Below are 19,190 nucleotides of genomic sequence, written 5' to 3'. Positions count from 1 at the left end.
CGGTGTTGGAAAATGTATTTTTTGGCATATCCAGAAAAGCATGCTCAGTTATTATTAAATTTGATTTCTAATTATATGTAAAATCTCTGTTGCATACTGATATCAATGCAGAATGAAATCTTCTTTCTCTCTGATAAACTTAATAATTAATTTGTATTTGCAAATACTGAGACTGGGGTTTGATGTGTAAATATTTAATTCTATGAATATTTAAAAATAATTATTTATGGCCTAATGTATTTCTGTTTTATATTTCTTTAACAATACTGCATGTTGAATTGAAACATTTTTTGTATTTCCTTTTATAGGTATGAAAAGTTATGAATGGGGCTTAGTTGAAATGCAAGGAAGGAGCTAAACTAATTTTGACATTTATTAGGTGTTTATATTTAGGTTTTTCTTTCAAATTTTCAAGTTTTTTTTAATTCAATTACCACTTTGTGTTCATATTTAAATGTGTTCCAATGTAAGGGATGAGAAAAAGTAACATGAATTATAAATTGGTCCTTTGACCTTGAATTGGAGAAGTGTGTCTGCATACAACAAGTTATGAACTTTTTTTCATGAAATTAATGTTTTTTGTTTCTTGCCACCTTCTATATGTATTTTTCATTCTTTATGCTTGATGCTGCTACAAGAGAATATTAGATCTCATTATTTTCATTTTAATATTTTACTTCTAATTGTACCGTTCTGTTGAAATTCAGACTATTTCTTTTGATTTGAAATATTCCAACAATTTTGTGTGTTTTTAAGACTGATTATGTTCTCATTCCACTATATTCTTTTCTCAGCCTTTTATTAAAATTAAAAACTGAAAATATTTTTTGTTTTGGGTATATTGTGTTGGAAAATGTATTTATTGGCATATCCAGAAAAGCTTGCTCAGTTGTTATTACATTTGATTTCTAATTATATGTAAAATCTCTGTTGCATACTGATGTCAATGCAGAATGAAATCTTCTTTCTCTCTGATAAACTTAATAATTAATCTGTAGTTTCAAAAACTGAGACTGGGGTTTGATGTGTAAATATTTAATTCTATGAATATTTAAAAATAATTATTTATGGCCTAATGTATTTCTGTTTTATATTCCTTTAACAATACTACTGCATGTTGAATTGAAACATTTTTTGTATTTCCTTTTATAGGTATGAATGGGACTTAGTTGAAATGCAAAGAATGAGCTGAACGTATCTTGACATTTATTAGGTGTGTATATTTATGTTTTTCTTTCATATTTTCAATTTTTTTAAATTCAATTACCACTTTGTGTTTATATTTAAATGTGTTCTAATATAAGGGATAAAAAAAAGTAACATGAATTATAAATTGGACCTTTGTCCATGAATTGGAGAAGTGTGTCTGCATACAACAAGTTATGAACTTTTTTTCATGAAATCAATGTTTTTTGTTTCTTGCCACCTTCTATATGTATTTTTCATTCTTTATGCTTGATGCTGCTACAAGAGAATATTAGATCTCATTATTTTCATTTTAATATTTTACTTCTAATTGTACCGTTCTGTTGAAATGTTTGTATTAAAGAAAATACTTCTCAGACTATTTCTTTTGATTTGAAATATTCGAACAATTCTGTGTGTTTTGAAGACTGATTATGTTCTCATTCCACTATATTCTTTTCTCAGCCTTTTATTAAAATGAAAAACTGAAAATATTGGTTGTTTTGGGTATACGGTGTTGGAAAATGTATTTTTTGGCATATCCAGAAAAGCATGCTCAGTTATTATTAAATTTGATTTCTAATTATATGTAAAATCTCTGTTGCATACTGATATCAATGCAGAATGAAATCTTCTTTCTCTCTGATAAACTTAATAATTAATTTGTATTTGCAAATACTGAGACTGGGGTTTGATGTGTAAATATTTAATTCTATGAATATTTAAAAATAATTATTTATGGCCTAATGTATTTCTGTTTTATATTTCTTTAACAATACTGCATGTTGAATTGAAACATTTTTTGTATTTCCTTTTATAGGTATGAAAAGTTATGAATGGGGCTTACTTGAAATGCAAGGACGGAGCTAAACTAATCTTGACATTTATTAGGTGTGTATATTTAGGTTTTTCTTTCATATTTTGAAGTTTTTTTTAATTCAATTACCACTTTGTGTTCATATTTAAATGTGTTCCAATGTAAGGGATGAGAAAAAGTAACATGAATTATAAATTGGTCCTTTGACCTTGAATTGGAGAAGTGTGTCTGCATACAACAAGTTATGAACTTTTTTTCATGAAATTAATGTTTTTTGTTTCTTGCCACCTTCTATATGTATTTTTCATTCTTTATGCTTGATGCTGCTACAAGAGAATATTAGATCTCATTATTTTCATTTTAATATTTTACTTCTAATTGTACCGTTCTGTTGAAATGTTTGTATTAAAGAAAATACTTCTCAGACTATTTCTTTTGATTTGAAATATTCGAACAATTCTGTGTGTTTTGAAGACTGATTATGTTCTCATTCCACTATATTCTTTTCTCAGCCTTTTATTAAAATTAAAAACTGAAAATATTGGTTGTTTTGGGTATACGGTGTTGGAAAATGTATTTTTTGGCATATCCAGAAAAGCATGCTCAGTTATTATTAAATTTGATTTTTAATTATATGTAAAATCTCTGTTGCATACTGATATCAATGCAGAATGAAATCTTCTTTCTCTCTGATAAACTTAATAATTAATTTGTATTTGCAAATACTGAGACTGGGGTTTGATGTGTAAATATTTAATTCTATGAATATTTAAAAATAATTATTTATGGCCTAATGTATTTCTGTTTTATATTTCTTTAACAATACTGCATGTTGAATTGAAACATTTTTTGTATTTCCTTTTATAGGTATGAAAAGTTATGAATGGGGCTTACTTGAAATGCAAGGAAGGAGCTAAACTAATCTTGACATTTATTAGGTGTGTATATTTAGGTTTTTCTTTCATATTTTCAAGTTTTTTTTAATTCAATTACCACTTTGTGTTCATATTTAAATGTGTTCCAATGTAAGGGATGAGAAAAAGTAACATGAATTATAAATTGGTCCTTTGACCTTGAATTGGAGAAGTGTGTCTGCATACAACAAGTTATGAACTTTTTTTCATCAAATCAATGTTTTTTGTTTCTTGCCACCTTCTATATGTATTTTTCATTCTTTATGCTTGATGCTGCTACAAGAGAATATTAGATCTCATTATTTTCATTTTAATATTTTACTTCTAATTGTACCGTTCTGTTGAAATGTTTGTATTAAAGAAAATACTTCTCAGACTATTTCTTTTGATTTGAAATATTCGAACAATTCTGTGTGTTTTGAAGACTGGTTATGTTCTCATTCCACTATATTCTTTTCTCAGCCTTTTATTAAAATGAAAAACTGAAAATATTGGTTGTTTTGGGTATACGGTGTTGGAAAATGTATTTTTTGGCATATCCAGAAAAGCATGCTCAGTTATTATTAAATTTGATTTCTAATTATATGTAAAATCTCTGTTGCATACTGATATCAATGCAGAATGAAATCTTCTTTCTCTCTGATAAACTTAATAATTAATTTGTATTTGCAAATACTGAGACTGGGGTTTGATGTGTAAATATTTAATTCTATGAATATTTAAAAATAATTATTTATGGCCTAATGTATTTCTGTTTTATATTTCTTTAACAATACTGCATGTTGAATTGAAACATTTTTTGTATTTCCTTTTATAGGTATGAAAAGTTATGAATGGGGCTTACTTGAAATGCAAGGACGGAGCTAAACTAATCTTGACATTTATTAGGTGTGTATATTTAGGTTTTTCTTTCATATTTTGAAGTTTTTTTTAATTCAATTACCACTTTGTGTTCATATTTAAATGTGTTCCAATGTAAGGGATGAGAAAAAGTAACATGAATTATAAATTGGTCCTTTGACCTTGAATTGGAGAAGTGTGTCTGCATACAACAAGTTATGAACTTTTTTTCATGAAATTAATGTTTTTTGTTTCTTGCCACCTTCTATATGTATTTTTCATTCTTTATGCTTGATGCTGCTACAAGAGAATATTAGATCTCATTATTTTCATTTTAATATTTTACTTCTAATTGTACCGTTCTGTTGAAATGTTTGTATTAAAGAAAATACTTCTCAGACTATTTCTTTTGATTTGAAATATTCGAACAATTCTGTGTGTTTTGAAGACTGATTATGTTCTCATTCCACTATATTCTTTTCTCAGCCTTTTATTAAAATTAAAAACTGAAAATATTGGTTGTTTTGGGTATACGGTGTTGGAAAATGTATTTTTTGGCATATCCAGAAAAGCATGCTCAGTTATTATTAAATTTGATTTTTAATTATATGTAAAATCTCTGTTGCATACTGATATCAATGCAGAATGAAATCTTCTTTCTCTCTGATAAACTTAATAATTAATTTGTATTTGCAAATACTGAGACTGGGGTTTGATGTGTAAATATTTAATTCTATGAATATTTAAAAATAATTATTTATGGCCTAATGTATTTCTGTTTTATATTTCTTTAACAATACTGCATGTTGAATTGAAACATTTTTTGTATTTCCTTTTATAGGTATGAAAAGTTATGAATGGGGCTTACTTGAAATGCAAGGAAGGAGCTAAACTAATCTTGACATTTATTAGGTGTGTATATTTAGGTTTTTCTTTCATATTTTCAAGTTTTTTTTAATTCAATTACCACTTTGTGTTCATATTTAAATGTGTTCCAATGTAAGGGATGAGAAAAAGTAACATGAATTATAAATTGGTCCTTTGACCTTGAATTGGAGAAGTGTGTCTGCATACAACAAGTTATGAACTTTATTTCATCAAATCAATGTTTTTTGTTTCTTGCCACCTTCTATATGTATTTTTCATTCTTTATGCTTGATGCTGCTACAAGAGAATATTAGATCTCATTATTTTCATTTTAATATTTTACTTCTAATTGTACCGTTCTGTTGAAATGTTTGTATTAAAGAAAATACTTCTCAGACTATTTCTTTTGATTTGAAATATTCGAACAATTCTGTGTGTTTTGAAGACTGGTTATGTTCTCATTCCACTATATTCTTTTCTCAGCCTTTTATTAAAATGAAAAACTGAAAATATTGGTTGTTTTGGGTATACGGTGTTGGAAAATGTATTTTTTGGCATATCCAGAAAAGCATGCTCAGTTATTATTAAATTTGATTTCTAATTATATGTAAAATCTCTGTTGCATACTGATATCAATGCAGAATGAAATCTTCTTTCTCTCTGATAAACTTAATAATTAATTTGTATTTGCAAATACTGAGACTGGGGTTTGATGTGTAAATATTTAATTCTATGAATATTTAAAAATAATTATTTATGGCCTAATGTATTTCTGTTTTATATTTCTTTAACAATACTGCATGTTGAATTGAAACATTTTTTGTATTTCCTTTTATAGGTATGAAAAGTTATGAATGGGGCTTACTTGAAATGCAAGGACGGAGCTAAACTAATCTTGACATTTATTAGGTGTGTATATTTAGGTTTTTCTTTCATATTTTGAAGTTTTTTTTAATTCAATTACCACTTTGTGTTCATATTTAAATGTGTTCCAATGTAAGGGATGAGAAAAAGTAACATGAATTATAAATTGGTCCTTTGACCTTGAATTGGAGAAGTGTGTCTGCATACAACAAGTTATGAACTTTTTTTCATGAAATTAATGTTTTTTGTTTCTTGCCACCTTCTATATGTATTTTTCATTCTTTATGCTTGATGCTGCTACAAGAGAATATTAGATCTCATTATTTTCATTTTAATATTTTACTTCTAATTGTACCGTTCTGTTGAAATGTTTGTATTAAAGAAAATACTTCTCAGACTATTTCTTTTGATTTGAAATATTCGAACAATTCTGTGTGTTTTGAAGACTGATTATGTTCTCATTCCACTATATTCTTTTCTCAGCCTTTTATTAAAATTAAAAACTGAAAATATTGGTTGTTTTGGGTATACGGTGTTGGAAAATGTATTTTTTGGCATATCCAGAAAAGCATGCTCAGTTATTATTAAATTTGATTTTTAATTATATGTAAAATCTCTGTTGCATACTGATATCAATGCAGAATGAAATCTTCTTTCTCTCTGATAAACTTAATAATTAATTTGTATTTGCAAATACTGAGACTGGGGTTTGATGTGTAAATATTTAATTCTATGAATATTTAAAAATAATTATTTATGGCCTAATGTATTTCTGTTTTATATTTCTTTAACAATACTGCATGTTGAATTGAAACATTTTTTGTATTTCCTTTTATAGGTATGAAAAGTTATGAATGGGGCTTACTTGAAATGCAAGGAAGGAGCTAAACTAATCTTGACATTTATTAGGTGTGTATATTTAGGTTTTTCTTTCATATTTTCAAGTTTTTTTTAATTCAATTACCACTTTGTGTTCATATTTAAATGTGTTCCAATGTAAGGGATGAGAAAAAGTAACATGAATTATAAATTGGTCCTTTGACCTTGAATTGGAGAAGTGTGTCTGCATACAACAAGTTATGAACTTTTTTTCATCAAATCAATGTTTTTTGTTTCTTGCCACCTTCTATATGTATTTTTCATTCTTTATGCTTGATGCTGCTACAAGAGAATATTAGATCTCATTATTTTCATTTTAATATTTTACTTCTAATTGTACCGTTCTGTTGAAATGTTTGTATTAAAGAAAATACTTCTCAGACTATTTCTTTTGATTTGAAATATTCGAACAATTCTGTGTGTTTTTAAGACTGGTTATGTTCTCATTCCACTATATTCTTTTCTCAGCCTTTTATTAAAATTAAAAACTGAAAATATTGGTTGTTTTGGGTATACGGTGTTGGAAAATGTATTTTTTGACATATTCCGAAAAGCATGCTCACTTGTTATTACATTCGATTTCTAATTATATGTAAAATCTCTGTTGCAAACTGATGTCAATGCAGAATGAAATCTGCTTTCTCTCTGATAAACTTAATAATTAATTTGTATTTGCAAATACTGAGACTGGGGTTTGATGTGTAAATATTTAATTCTATGAATTTTTAAAAATAATTATTTATGGCCTAATGTATTTCTGTTTTATATTTCTTTAACAATACTGCATGTTGAATTGAAACCTTTTTTGTATTTCCTTTTATAGGTATGAATGGGACTTAGTTGAAATGCAAAGAATGAGCTGAACGTATCTTGACATTTATTAGGTGTGTATATTTATGTTTTTCTTTCATATTTTCAATTTTTTTAAATTCAATTACCACTTTGTATTTATATTTAAATGTGTTCTAATATAAGGGATAAAAAAAAGTAACATGAATTATAAATTGGACCTTTGTCCATGAATTGGAGAAGTGTGTCTGCATACAACAAGTTATGAACTTTTTTTCATGAAATCAATGTTTTTTGTTTCTTGCCACCTTCTATATGTATTTTTCATTCTTTATGCTTGATGCTGCTACAAGAGAATATTAGATCTCATTATTTTCATTTTAATATTTTACTTCTAATTGTACCGTTCTGTTGAAATGTTTGTATTAAAGAAAATACTTCTCAGACTATTTCTTTTGATTTGAAATATTCGAACAATTCTGTGTGTTTTGAAGACTGATTATAATCTCATTCCACTATATTCTTTTCTCAGCCTTTTATTAAAATTAAAAACTGAAAATATTGGTTGTTTTGGGTATACGGTGATGGAAAATGTATTTTTTGGCATATCCAGAAAAGCATGCTCAGTTATTATTACATTTGATTTCTAATTATATGTAAAATCTCTGTTGCATACTGATGTCAATGCAGAATGAAATCTTCTTTTTCTCTGATAAACTTAATAATTAATTTGTATTTGCAAATACTGAGACTGGGGTTTGATGTGTAAATATTTAATTCTATGAATATTTAAAAATAATTATTTATGGCCTAATGTATTTCTGTTTTATATTTCTTTAACAATACTGCATGTTGAATTGAAACATTTTTTCTATTTCCTTTTATAGGTATGAAAAGTTATGAATGGGGCTTAATTGAAATGCAAGGAAGGAGCTAAACTAATCTTGACATTTATTATGTGTGTATATTTAGGTTTTTCTTTCATATTTTCAAGTTTTTTTTTAATTCAATTACCACTTTGTGTTCATATTTAAATGTGTTCCAATGTAAGGGATGAGAAAAAAGTAACATGAATTATAAATTGGTCCTTTGACCTAGAATTGGAGAAGTGTGTCTGCATACAACAAGTTATGAACTTTTTTTCATGAAATCAATGTTTTTTGTTTTTTGCCACCTTCTATATGTATTTTTCATTCTTTATGCTTGATGCTGCTACAAGAGAATTTTAGATCTCATTATTTTCATTTTAATATTTTACTTCCAATTGTACCGTTCTGTTGAAATTCATACTATTTCTTTTGATTTGAAATATTCCAACAATTCTGTGTGTTTTTAAGACTGATTATGTTCTCATTCCACTATATTCTTTTCTCAGCCTTTTATTAAAATTAAAAACTGAAAATATTTTTTGTTTTGGGTATACTGTGTTGGAAAATGTATTTATTGGCATATCCAGAAAAGCTTGCTCAGTTGTTATTACATTTGATTTCTAATTATATGTAAAATCTCTGTTGCATACTGATGTCAATGCAGAATGAAATCTTCTTTCTCTCTGATAAACTTAATAATTAATCTGTAGTTTCAAAAACTGAGACTGGGGTTTGATGTGTAAATATTTAATTCTATGAATATTTAAAAATAATTATTTATGGCCTAATGTATTTTTGTTTTATATTCCTTTAACAATACTACTGCATGTTGAATTGAAACATTTTTTGTATTTCCTTTTATAGGTATGAAAAGTTATGAATGGGGCTTAGTTGAAATGCAAGGAATGAGCTAAACTAATCTTGAAGTTTATTAGGTGTGTATATTTATGTTTTTCTTTCATATTTTCAATTTTTTTTTAAATTCAATTACCACTTTGTGTTCATATTTAAATGTGTTCCAATGTAAGGGATGAGAAAAAAGTAACATGAATTATAAATTGGTCCTTTGACCTTGAATTGGAGAAGTGTGTCTGCATACAACAAGTTATGAACTTTTTTTCATGAAATCAATGTTTATTGTTTCTTGCCACCTTCTATATGTATTTTTCATTCTTTATGCTTGATGCTGCTACAAGAGAATATTAGATCTCATTATTTTCATTTTAATATTTTACTTCTAATTGTACCGTTCTGTTGAAATGTTTGTATTAAAGAAAATACTTCTCAGACTATTTCTTTTGATTTGAAATATTCCAACAATTCTGTGTGTTTTTAAGACTGATTATGTTCTCATTCCACTATATTCTTTTCTCAGCCTTTTATTAAAATTAAAAACTGAAAATATTGGTTTTTTTGGGTATACGGTGTTGGAAAATGTATTTATTGGCATATCCAGAAAAGCATGCTCAGTTAATATTACATTTGATTTCGAATTATATGTAAAATCTATGTTGCATACTGATGTCAATGCAGAAGGAAATCTTCTTTCTGTCTGATAAACTTAATAATTAATCTGTATTTTCAAAAACTGAGACTGGGGTTTGATGTGTAAATACTTAATTCTATGAATATTTAAAAATAATTATTTATGGCCTAGTGTATTTCTGTTTTATATTCCTTTAACAATACTACTGCATGTTGAATTGAAACATTTTTTGTATTTCCTTTTATAGGTATGAAAAATTATGAATGGGACTTAGTTGAAATGCAAAGAATGAGCTAAACTAATCTTGACATTTATTAGGTGTGAATATTTATGTTTTTCTTTCATATTTTCAATTTTTTTAAATTCAATTACCACTTTGTGTTCATAGTTAAATGTGTTCTAATGTAAGGGATAAAACAAAAAAGTAACATGAATTATAAATTGGGCCTTTTTTTTTGAATTGTTAAATGTGTCTTGATACAACAAGTTATGAACTTTTTTTCATGAAATCATTGTTTTTTGTTTCTTGCCTCCTTCTATATGTATTTTTCATTCTTTATGCTTGATGCTGCTACAAGAGAATATTAGATCTCATTATTTTAATTTTAATATTTTACTTCCAATTGTACCGTTCTGTTGAAATTCAGACTATTTCTTTTGATTTGAAATATTCCAACAATTCTGTGTGTTTTTAAGACTGATTATGTTCTCATTCCACTATATTCTTTTCTCATCCTTTTATTAAAATTAAAAACTGAAAATATTTTTTGTTTTGTGTATACTGTGTTGGAAAATGTATTTATTGGCATATCCAGAAAAGCTTGTTCAGTTGTTATTACATTTGATTTCTAATTATATGTAAAATCTCTGTTGCATACGGATGTCAATGCAGAATGAAATCTTCTTTCTCTCTGATGAACTTAATAATTAATCTGTAGTTTCAAAAACTGAGACTGGGGTTTGATGTGAAAATATTTAATTCTATGAATATTTAAAAATAATTATTTATGGCCTAATGTATTTCTGTTTTATATTCCTTTAACAATACTACTGCATGTTGAATTGAAACATTTTTTGTATTTCCTTTAATAGGTATGAAAAATTATGAATGGGACTTAGTTGAAATGCAAAGAATGAGCTAAACTAATCTTGACATTTATTAGGTGTGTATATTTATGTTTTTCTTTCATATTTTCAAGTTTTTTTTAATTCAATTACCACTTTGTGTTCATATTTAAATGTGTTCCAATGTAAGGGATGAGAAGAAAGTAACATGAATTATAAATTGGTCCTTTGACCTTGAATTAGAGAAGTGTGTCTGCATACAACAAGTTATGAACTTTTTTTCATGAAATCAATGTTTATTGTTTCTTGCCACCTTCTATATGTATTTTTCATTCTTTATGCTTGATGCTGCTACAAGAGAATATTAGATCTCATTATTTTCATTTTAATATTTTACTTCTAATTGTACCGTTCTGTTGAAATGTTTGTATTAAAGAAAATACTTCTCAGACTATTTCTTTTGATTTGAAATATTCCAACAATTCTGTGTGTTTTTAAGACTGATTATGTTCTCATTCCACTATATTCTTTTCTCAGCCTTTTATTAAAATTAAAAACTGAAAATATTGGTTTTTTTGGGTATACGGTGTTGGAAAATGTATTTATTGGCATATCCAGAAAAGCTTGTTCAGTTGTTATTACATTTGATTTCGAATTATATGTAAAATCTCTGTTGCATACTGATGTCAATGCAGAAGGAAATCTTCTTTCTGTCTGATAAACTTAATAATTAATCTGTATTTTCAAAAACTGAGACTGGGGTTTGATGTGTAAATACTTAATTCTATGAATATTTAAAAATAATTATTTATGGCCTAGTGTATTTCTGTTTTATATTCCTTTAACAATACTACTGCATGTTGAATTGAAACATTTTTTGTATTTCCTTTTATAGGTATGAAAAATTATGAATGGGACTTAGTTGAAATGCAAAGAATGAGCTAAACTAATCTTGACATTTATTAGGTGTGAATATTTAGGTTTTTCTTTCATATTTTCAATTTTTTTAAATTCAATTACCACTTTGAGTTCATATTTAAATGTGTTCTAATGTAAGGGATAAAAAAAAAAGTAACATGAATTATAAATTGGGCCTTTTTTCTTGAATTGTTAAATGTGTCTTGATACAACAAGTTATGAACTTTTTTTCATGAAATCATTGTTTTTTGTTTCTTGCCTCCTTCTATATGTATTTTTCATTCTTTATGCTTGATGCTGCTACAAGAGAATATTAGATCTCATTATTTTCATTTTAATATTTTACTTCTAATTGTACCGTTCTGTTGAAATGTTTGTATTAAAGAAAATACTTCTCAGACTATTTCTTTTGATTTGAAATATTCCAACAATTCTGTGTGTTTTGAAGACTGATTATGTTCTCATTCCACTATATTCTTTTCTTAGCCTTTTATTAAAATTAAAAACTGAAAATATTTTTTGTTTTGGGTATACAGTGTTGGAAAATGTATTTATTGGCATATCCAGAAAAGCATGCTCATTTGTTATTACATTTGATATCTAATTATATGTAAAATCTCTGTTGCACACTGATGTCAATGCAGAATGAAATCTTCTTTCTCTCTGATAAACTTAATAATTAATCTGTATTTTCAAAAACTGAGACTGGGGTTTGATGTGTAAATATTTAATTCTATGAATATTTAAAAATAATTATTTATGGCCTAATGTATTTCTGTTTTATATTTCTTTAACAATACTGCATGTTGAATTGAAACATTTTTTCTATTTCCTTTTATAGGTATGAAAAGTTATGAATGGGGCTTAGTTGAAATGCAAGGAAGGAGCTAAACTAATCTTGACATTTATTAGGTGTGTATATTTAGGTTTTTCTTTCATATTTTCAATTTTTTTTTTTAATTCAATTACCACTTTGTGTTGATATTTAAATGTGTTCCAATTTAAGGGATGAGAAAAAAGTAACATGAATTATAAATTGGTCCTTTGACCTTGAATTGGAGAAGTGTGTCTGCATACAACAAGTTATGTACTTTTTTTCATGAAATCAATGTTTTTTGTTTCTTGCCACCTTCTATATGTATTTTTCATTCTTTATGCTTGATGCTGCTACAAGAGAATATTAGATCTCATTAATTTCATTTTAATATTTTACTTCTAATTGTACCATTCTGTTGAAATGTTTGTATTAAAGAAAATACTTCTCAGACTATTTCTTTTGATTTGAAATATTCCAACAATTCTGTGTGTTTTGAAGACTTATTATGTTCTCATTCCACTATATTCTTTTCTCGGCCTTTTATTAAATTGAAAAACTGAAAATATTGGTGGTTTTGGGTATACGGTGTTTTAAAATGTATTTTTTGCCATATCCAGAAAAGCATGCTCAGTTGTTATTACATTTGATTTCTAATAATATGTAAAATCTCTGTTGCATACTGATGTCAATGCAGAATGAAATCTGCTTTCTCTATGATAAACTTAATAATTAATTTGTATTTGCAAATACTGAGACTGGGGTTTGATGTGTAAATATTTAATTCTCTGAATTTTTAAAAATAATTATTTATTTCTTAAACTGTTTCTGTTTTACATTTCTTTAACAATATTGCATGTTGAATTGTAACATTTTTTGCATTTCCTATTATAGGTATGAAAAGTTATGAAAGGGACTTGGTTGAAATGCAATGAAGGAGCTAAACCAATCTTAATTCGTTTATCAGGTGTGTATATTTAGGTTTTTCTATCATATTTTCAAGTTTTTTTTAATTCAATTACCAGTTTGTGTTCATATTTAAATGTGTTCTAATGTAAGGGATCAGAAAAAAGTAACATGAATTATAAGTTGGAACTTTGTTCTTGAATTGTAGAAATATATCTTGATACAACAAATCATGAACTTATGGTATGAAATCAATGTTTTCTGCTTCTTGCCGCCTTCTATATGTATTTTTCATTCTTTAAGCTTGATGCTGTTGTAACAAAATATTGTATCTCATTATGCTCATTTTAATAATTTAATTCTTATTGTAGCGTTCACTTAAAATGGTGGCTTTAAAGAAAATACTTCTAAGTCTATTTGTTTTTATTCCTAATTTTCAATCATATCTATGCAATATTAAGACAAATTACGTTTTTGCTTTGAGTACATTTTCTTCTCAGCTTTTTTTAAATTAAAAACTGAAAATATTTCTTCTCAGTGTACAAAATATTAAAAAATGTAATGTGTTATTCAGAGATTAAAAAAAGCATGACAAATTGTTATTACAATTTCAATTTTAATTATTGCTATAATCTCAGTTTCATTCTGATATTAATATTTAATATTGATGTAAATTATTTATGTTTCTTGGTATCATATAAATCATAAGAGGCAAATCCATTAAAAAAAGAGGATATACGAATTTAAATATTTGGCAAAGTAAAATTTAAATAAAGCCATATTTGCAGTATTACAAGAATATTTAGTCTCCAAGTATGAATATCACTCATCATGCTAAAATAAAAGGAAATAATAATAATTTGCAAATAATTTCTTAAATATTCATATAACTTTTAAACAAATGTTGAAATAAAAAAGGCAGAATGTAATTTACGTCAATAATTAAAAAATGAAATGTGTCTTGAATATCAGTTTTTTATTTCGACAAGTAAGTGAATTTTGCTTGAACTTGTTTCATTTGACACAGTTTCAAATGAATATGTAATCTTAATATAGAGAAAACTTTGTATTGCAATTGAATAAAACTGAATTTTCAAAACAGAAATTGAAAACTAATGAAGTTTTGACACCATATGAACAATAATTGAGGTCATCAATAATGTTCGTTTTAATAATTATGCAAGTGGGTTTATTTATGTTGTATGAATCAAAATTTAATAAAGAAACAAGCTTATTGTGCAAATAAAATCAATGGATCTAAATACTCAGTATAAATCAAAACTAAATATATTTTTAAAAAATAGTTCAATCTATTGACCTAGATGCAATGTCAATCAAATTATTTAGATAGCAATGACATAAAGTCCAATTTGATATTGGTGTAAATCATTTATGATCCTTGGTATGAAATAAAATATAACTTGTAGTCAACATTAAAAGAGAAAAGAATTTTTTTCCAAATATTTAACAAAACAAAATAAAATAAAACACATGAATAATTTCAAGAGAAATTTTGCCTCCAAATATTGAAAAGTTGACTCATCTGTGCTGTAAATAAGATGAAATCAAAATAATTTGCACATAATTTCTTAAATATTGATACAACTACTAAACAGTTATTTGAATAATACAGTGGGAGTATGCTATTTATATCAATAATTCGAAAAGGAAAAAGTATGTTGAACATCAGTTTTTATTCCAAGATCAAATGAATAGGTAAACTACATGGTGAGAAAACTTTATATTGCAGTTGAATAAAGCTGAATTTTCAAAGCAGAAATTAAAAACTGAATGAAGTTGAGGAACCTTATGAACAATAAATGAGGTCATCAAGGATGTGCGAAATAATAATTATGCAAATTAGTTTTGTTATGTTGTATTATTCAAAATGTAGCAAAAAAAAAACAAGCTTATGGTGCAAAAAAAAAAAAAAAAAAAAATCAAATACTTATTGAATTAAAATTAAATATATTTTTATAATATTTGTTCAATTTGTTGGCCTAGGAGCAAAATTAATCAAATTATTAGGCTACCAATGGTTTGAATTCCATTTTAATATTCTTGTAAATCATTTATTATCCTTGGTATCTAATTACAAGTAATAACAGAAAATCAAATATATAAATGGAGAATATTTTTAGTAGAAAAATATACAAACCTTAACTTTTATGGAAAACATTTTCCTCAGTCTGAAACTACCCAGAATTTTCATGCTAAAAACAAACGGAAATGATAATCATTTGCAAATGATTACTTAAATATTTATACAATTATTAATCGCTTGTGGGAATAAAATGGCTGTATATAATTTAAATCAATAATTGGAAAATGAAAATGTTTCTTGAACATGAGTTTTTATTCCAAGATCAAATGATTATGTGATCTGCATAGAGAGAAATTTTATATTGCAATGGAATGAAGTTGAATTTTAATGGAATTAAAAACTAAACATGATTTGACAGTAAATGAAAAATTAAGGAGACATTCACTGAAAATGTGTTATATAATAATTAAGTACATTATCTTTGATATGTGGTATCTGTCGAAATGTACCAAAGAAACAAGCTTATTGTGCAAAAAATTATATATTCCAAATTCTTAGTAAATCGAAATTAAACAAATTTTTAAAATATTAGGCCAATCTGTTGACCTAGGAGCAAAATCAATCAGATTGTTTCAGTTATCAGTGGCATAAAATCCAATTTAATATTAGTGTAAATCATTTATGATACTTGGTATCATATAAAATGAGACAAATAATCAAATCCATTTAAAAAGAGATCAATTCATTCTAAGCATTAACAAAACAAAATAAAAGTAAACACCTATATAATGTTAAAAAAAATGCCTCCAAATAATAAAAATTAGACTCATCATGCTATAAACAAAATGAAATGATAGTAATTTGCAAATAATTTCTTAAATATTCTCACAATTATTAAATAGTTATGTAAATAAAATGCAGAATGTAATTTTTGTCCATAATTGAAAAATGAAAATATGTATTGAACATCAATTTTTATTTCAAGTTCAAATGAATATATAATCTATGTAGAGAGATATCTTTATACTGCAATAGAATAAAGTTGAATTTTAGCGAAATTAAAAACCAAGCACGATTTGACACCAAATGAAGAATAAATGAAAGATTTAGTTATGATGTGTGATATTATAATTATGTTTTGTGCTATCGACAAAATGTAACAAAGAAACAGGATTATAGTGCAAAAAAAAAAAAAAAAAATCCTAATTCTTAGTAAATCAAAACTAAACAGATTTTTATAAGAAACCTGTCGTCTTTTAGCTTCTTTTAGAGAAGTACTGAAATTCAACTTACTTCAATTCCGATATTCTTCTGAATCTTAATGGTATTCAAATGGAATTTTTATGTATTTTCCTATACATCTGACTTTGAATTATGGAAGAAGAAATATACTATATTTTACGCATTCGCGTTTTTTTTTTTTTTTTTTGAAAATAAAAGTCAAGTTTATGCGGCCAAAGATGGATAGCAACGACATCATTGAGCTGACGGAAGAATATAGAAAGAACTGCAGAAAAACTTGTGGAAGTGTATTCTTTACCGCAGCAAGAAGATGCAGAGGATATTTGATCTGGAAAGAAGAAAATAATAGCTTCAACAGGGCAGCAGGCTTCCATTGAAATAAGGGAGATGCTGAAAGCTACTGTCTTATCACCCTGATAAGATAGTAGCTATACACACTCCTAATTAATTTACGAATAATGCTGTGCATCATTTTCGACAAATTTCGAAGCGTATCCAAAGACAAATGTCTTTAGACAGTTTTCTAGTAAAAAAAAAAAAAAAAAAAGCATGCATTAAAAATAGTAATTTATATTATAATATATATATATACGAGGCTGGCTCAAGGCACAAGCGGGTGATTTTTATGCAGAAGGAATTTCAAAGCTTGTGAAGAGATACGATAAGTGCCTCAATCGTTATGAAGACTATGTCGAAAAATAGTGCAAAGATGTAGTTGTAAGATGTATATATTAAAATATTTTTACTTAACTTGGTGTATTTTTTTCAATCAACCGGAGGTTAGTTTCTGAATTGCCCTCGTATATATATATTTTTGGAATGCATTAGATTGTCCTTTTTGCAAGGTTTTCTCTGGATAGATTTTTTTTTTTTTTTTTTTTTTTTTAGCGCGCCGAGGATATAGCATTCTTTCGATTAAGATTCTGGACCGAATTACGCTTATTACGCAAGGTATCACTGTACACGTTTCTTTAAATATATAAACAGTATTACACAAAATATTTGATCAAATTAGTGATTTGATAATGATTTAAGACAATGAAGGAAAAAAAGAGTTAATTAACGAATTCGGGCTCTGCTTCTTCAAGTGAATATTAATTCTCACATTAAAAAGCAATGTCCGGAATTTTTAATCATCTTGATTTTTTTGTTTTTCTTTTACTGTTATTGTTGTTTTTTGTCTTAAATTATTTTTCACCATCTTTCCTTTATTAAAGTTATTCATGATGATCCATTGCAAAATTAGAGCTAAGTGACATACGTCCGTTAGCAGCAGGAGACCAGCGTAAAATAGAAGCAAGAATTCTGATGAGAAATTAGATCAACATTGACTAATTATAAATTGCTCTTTCATTATTTTAAACGAATTCGCGATGAAGACCGATGTATTGTAAATACTGTATTATTACCATTAAAATGTTAAATATTAGAGTAATATTTGAAATTTCAATGGTAATTTGCAAGATATAAAAAAATTAAACAATAAATTTATTAAATAATTTTGAATATAGAAAAAAATTTCAATATTTTTTATTTTTTAATTTTCTTGTGATCAGAGAGCAGATTTCTTATGATTTTAGAAGAAGAAAAAAATTATCATTTTCAGGCAGGAATATATTACATTCTACACACTTTGAATGCTGTCTTGGCTCAATTTCCCTAAAAGCATTGATTTCGTATTTTCCTCGTAATGAGACATAAAATTTCAAATAGTGCTGCACACATGTGCCACCATCCATGAACTGAAGATAAAGCTTTGTGAAACTGGACTATAATGACCCAGTGGGTCTCAAAGTATTTATATTATTGCTGTATACCAAGAGAAAAATGAGGAGATTTGAGTCCCCTCAATAAATAAAGGGTCAGTATAAAAATGTCTTTAGAGAGTTGCATTCAGCAACATATCCAGACAAAGAATCTTCAAAATATTTAATTCCATTCTTCTAAACAGAGCATTCTAAAATAATTCTTTACTTTTAACTTCAATACTTTTAATCCTTGAGTCTCTTTAAAGCTGAATATTGCGTAATACGATTAAGCAGTCTCGGCAGATCAGATCCATGAATCGAGTTTGTGAACTGAAAATTACAAACGACCCAGTCCTTTTTATTATTACTATTTTTTATTTATCGAGACAAGAGTCAGAATTGATAAACTATTTCATTTTTTTTATTCCTCTAAATGACGAATTTTCTAAATGCAATTGAACATTTTGATTTTTTGTAAAATTTGCATGTGCGTACATATATATACATACTCACAAACAAATGCAATTTTATGGAAGACCAATGAATACACATATATATATATATATATTCAATGATGACCTACGAAAATTGAAACGAATTTTATTTCCCTAAATGCTAACTCTAGAACATAAGTACGTTTCTTTCATTCATCTATCCACGCACAGTTTCATGTTTTATATGCAACATTTGCTGAGATATGCTCATTTTTAATTTTAGAGGGATTAATCGCCCAATTATGAAAATATTTGTTTCTAAAATATTTATTCAAGGAATAAAAAATATCACATTCAATTGTTTTTCTAGTATTACATCATCCAATTATCATAACCTCAAAGAAATTTACTAATAATGCATAAGATTGCTTGCTCACTTTAATTAGTCGTCAGTTGCAACTTTGATTCTGTATATATATATAATCATCGTTTTTCGAATCACTAGCATC

At 26.5% G+C, this 19,190-nt stretch overlaps 2 long non-coding RNA genes across 2 annotated transcripts; both read left to right on the top strand.

Moving 5' to 3' along the window:
• Positions 1-317: 317 nt before the first annotated feature.
• LOC129960037 (uncharacterized) lies at positions 318-5,537 on the top strand. Its single transcript, XR_008783511.1, has 7 exons — positions 318-379; positions 1,153-1,213; positions 2,006-2,076; positions 2,870-2,940; positions 3,734-3,804; positions 4,598-4,668; positions 5,462-5,537. It is a non-coding gene; the product is annotated as an uncharacterized LOC129960037 (long non-coding RNA).
• Positions 5,538-6,324: 787 nt separating this feature from the next.
• On the top strand, positions 6,325-11,539 carry LOC129960035 (uncharacterized). The gene is made up of 7 exons (XR_008783509.1): positions 6,325-6,396; positions 7,190-7,250; positions 8,043-8,113; positions 8,889-8,959; positions 9,758-9,828; positions 10,603-10,673; positions 11,471-11,539. It is a non-coding gene; the product is annotated as an uncharacterized LOC129960035 (long non-coding RNA).
• The last annotated feature ends 7,651 nt before the right edge of the window (positions 11,540-19,190 follow it).

The sequence above is a fragment of the Argiope bruennichi genome, chromosome X2 (assembly GCF_947563725.1).
Source record: "Argiope bruennichi chromosome X2, qqArgBrue1.1, whole genome shotgun sequence".
NCBI classification, from domain to species: Eukaryota; Metazoa; Arthropoda; class Arachnida; order Araneae; family Araneidae; genus Argiope; species Argiope bruennichi.
Note: the sequence above shows the minus strand (reverse complement) of the source record. Positions and strands in the feature narration are given on the sequence as shown.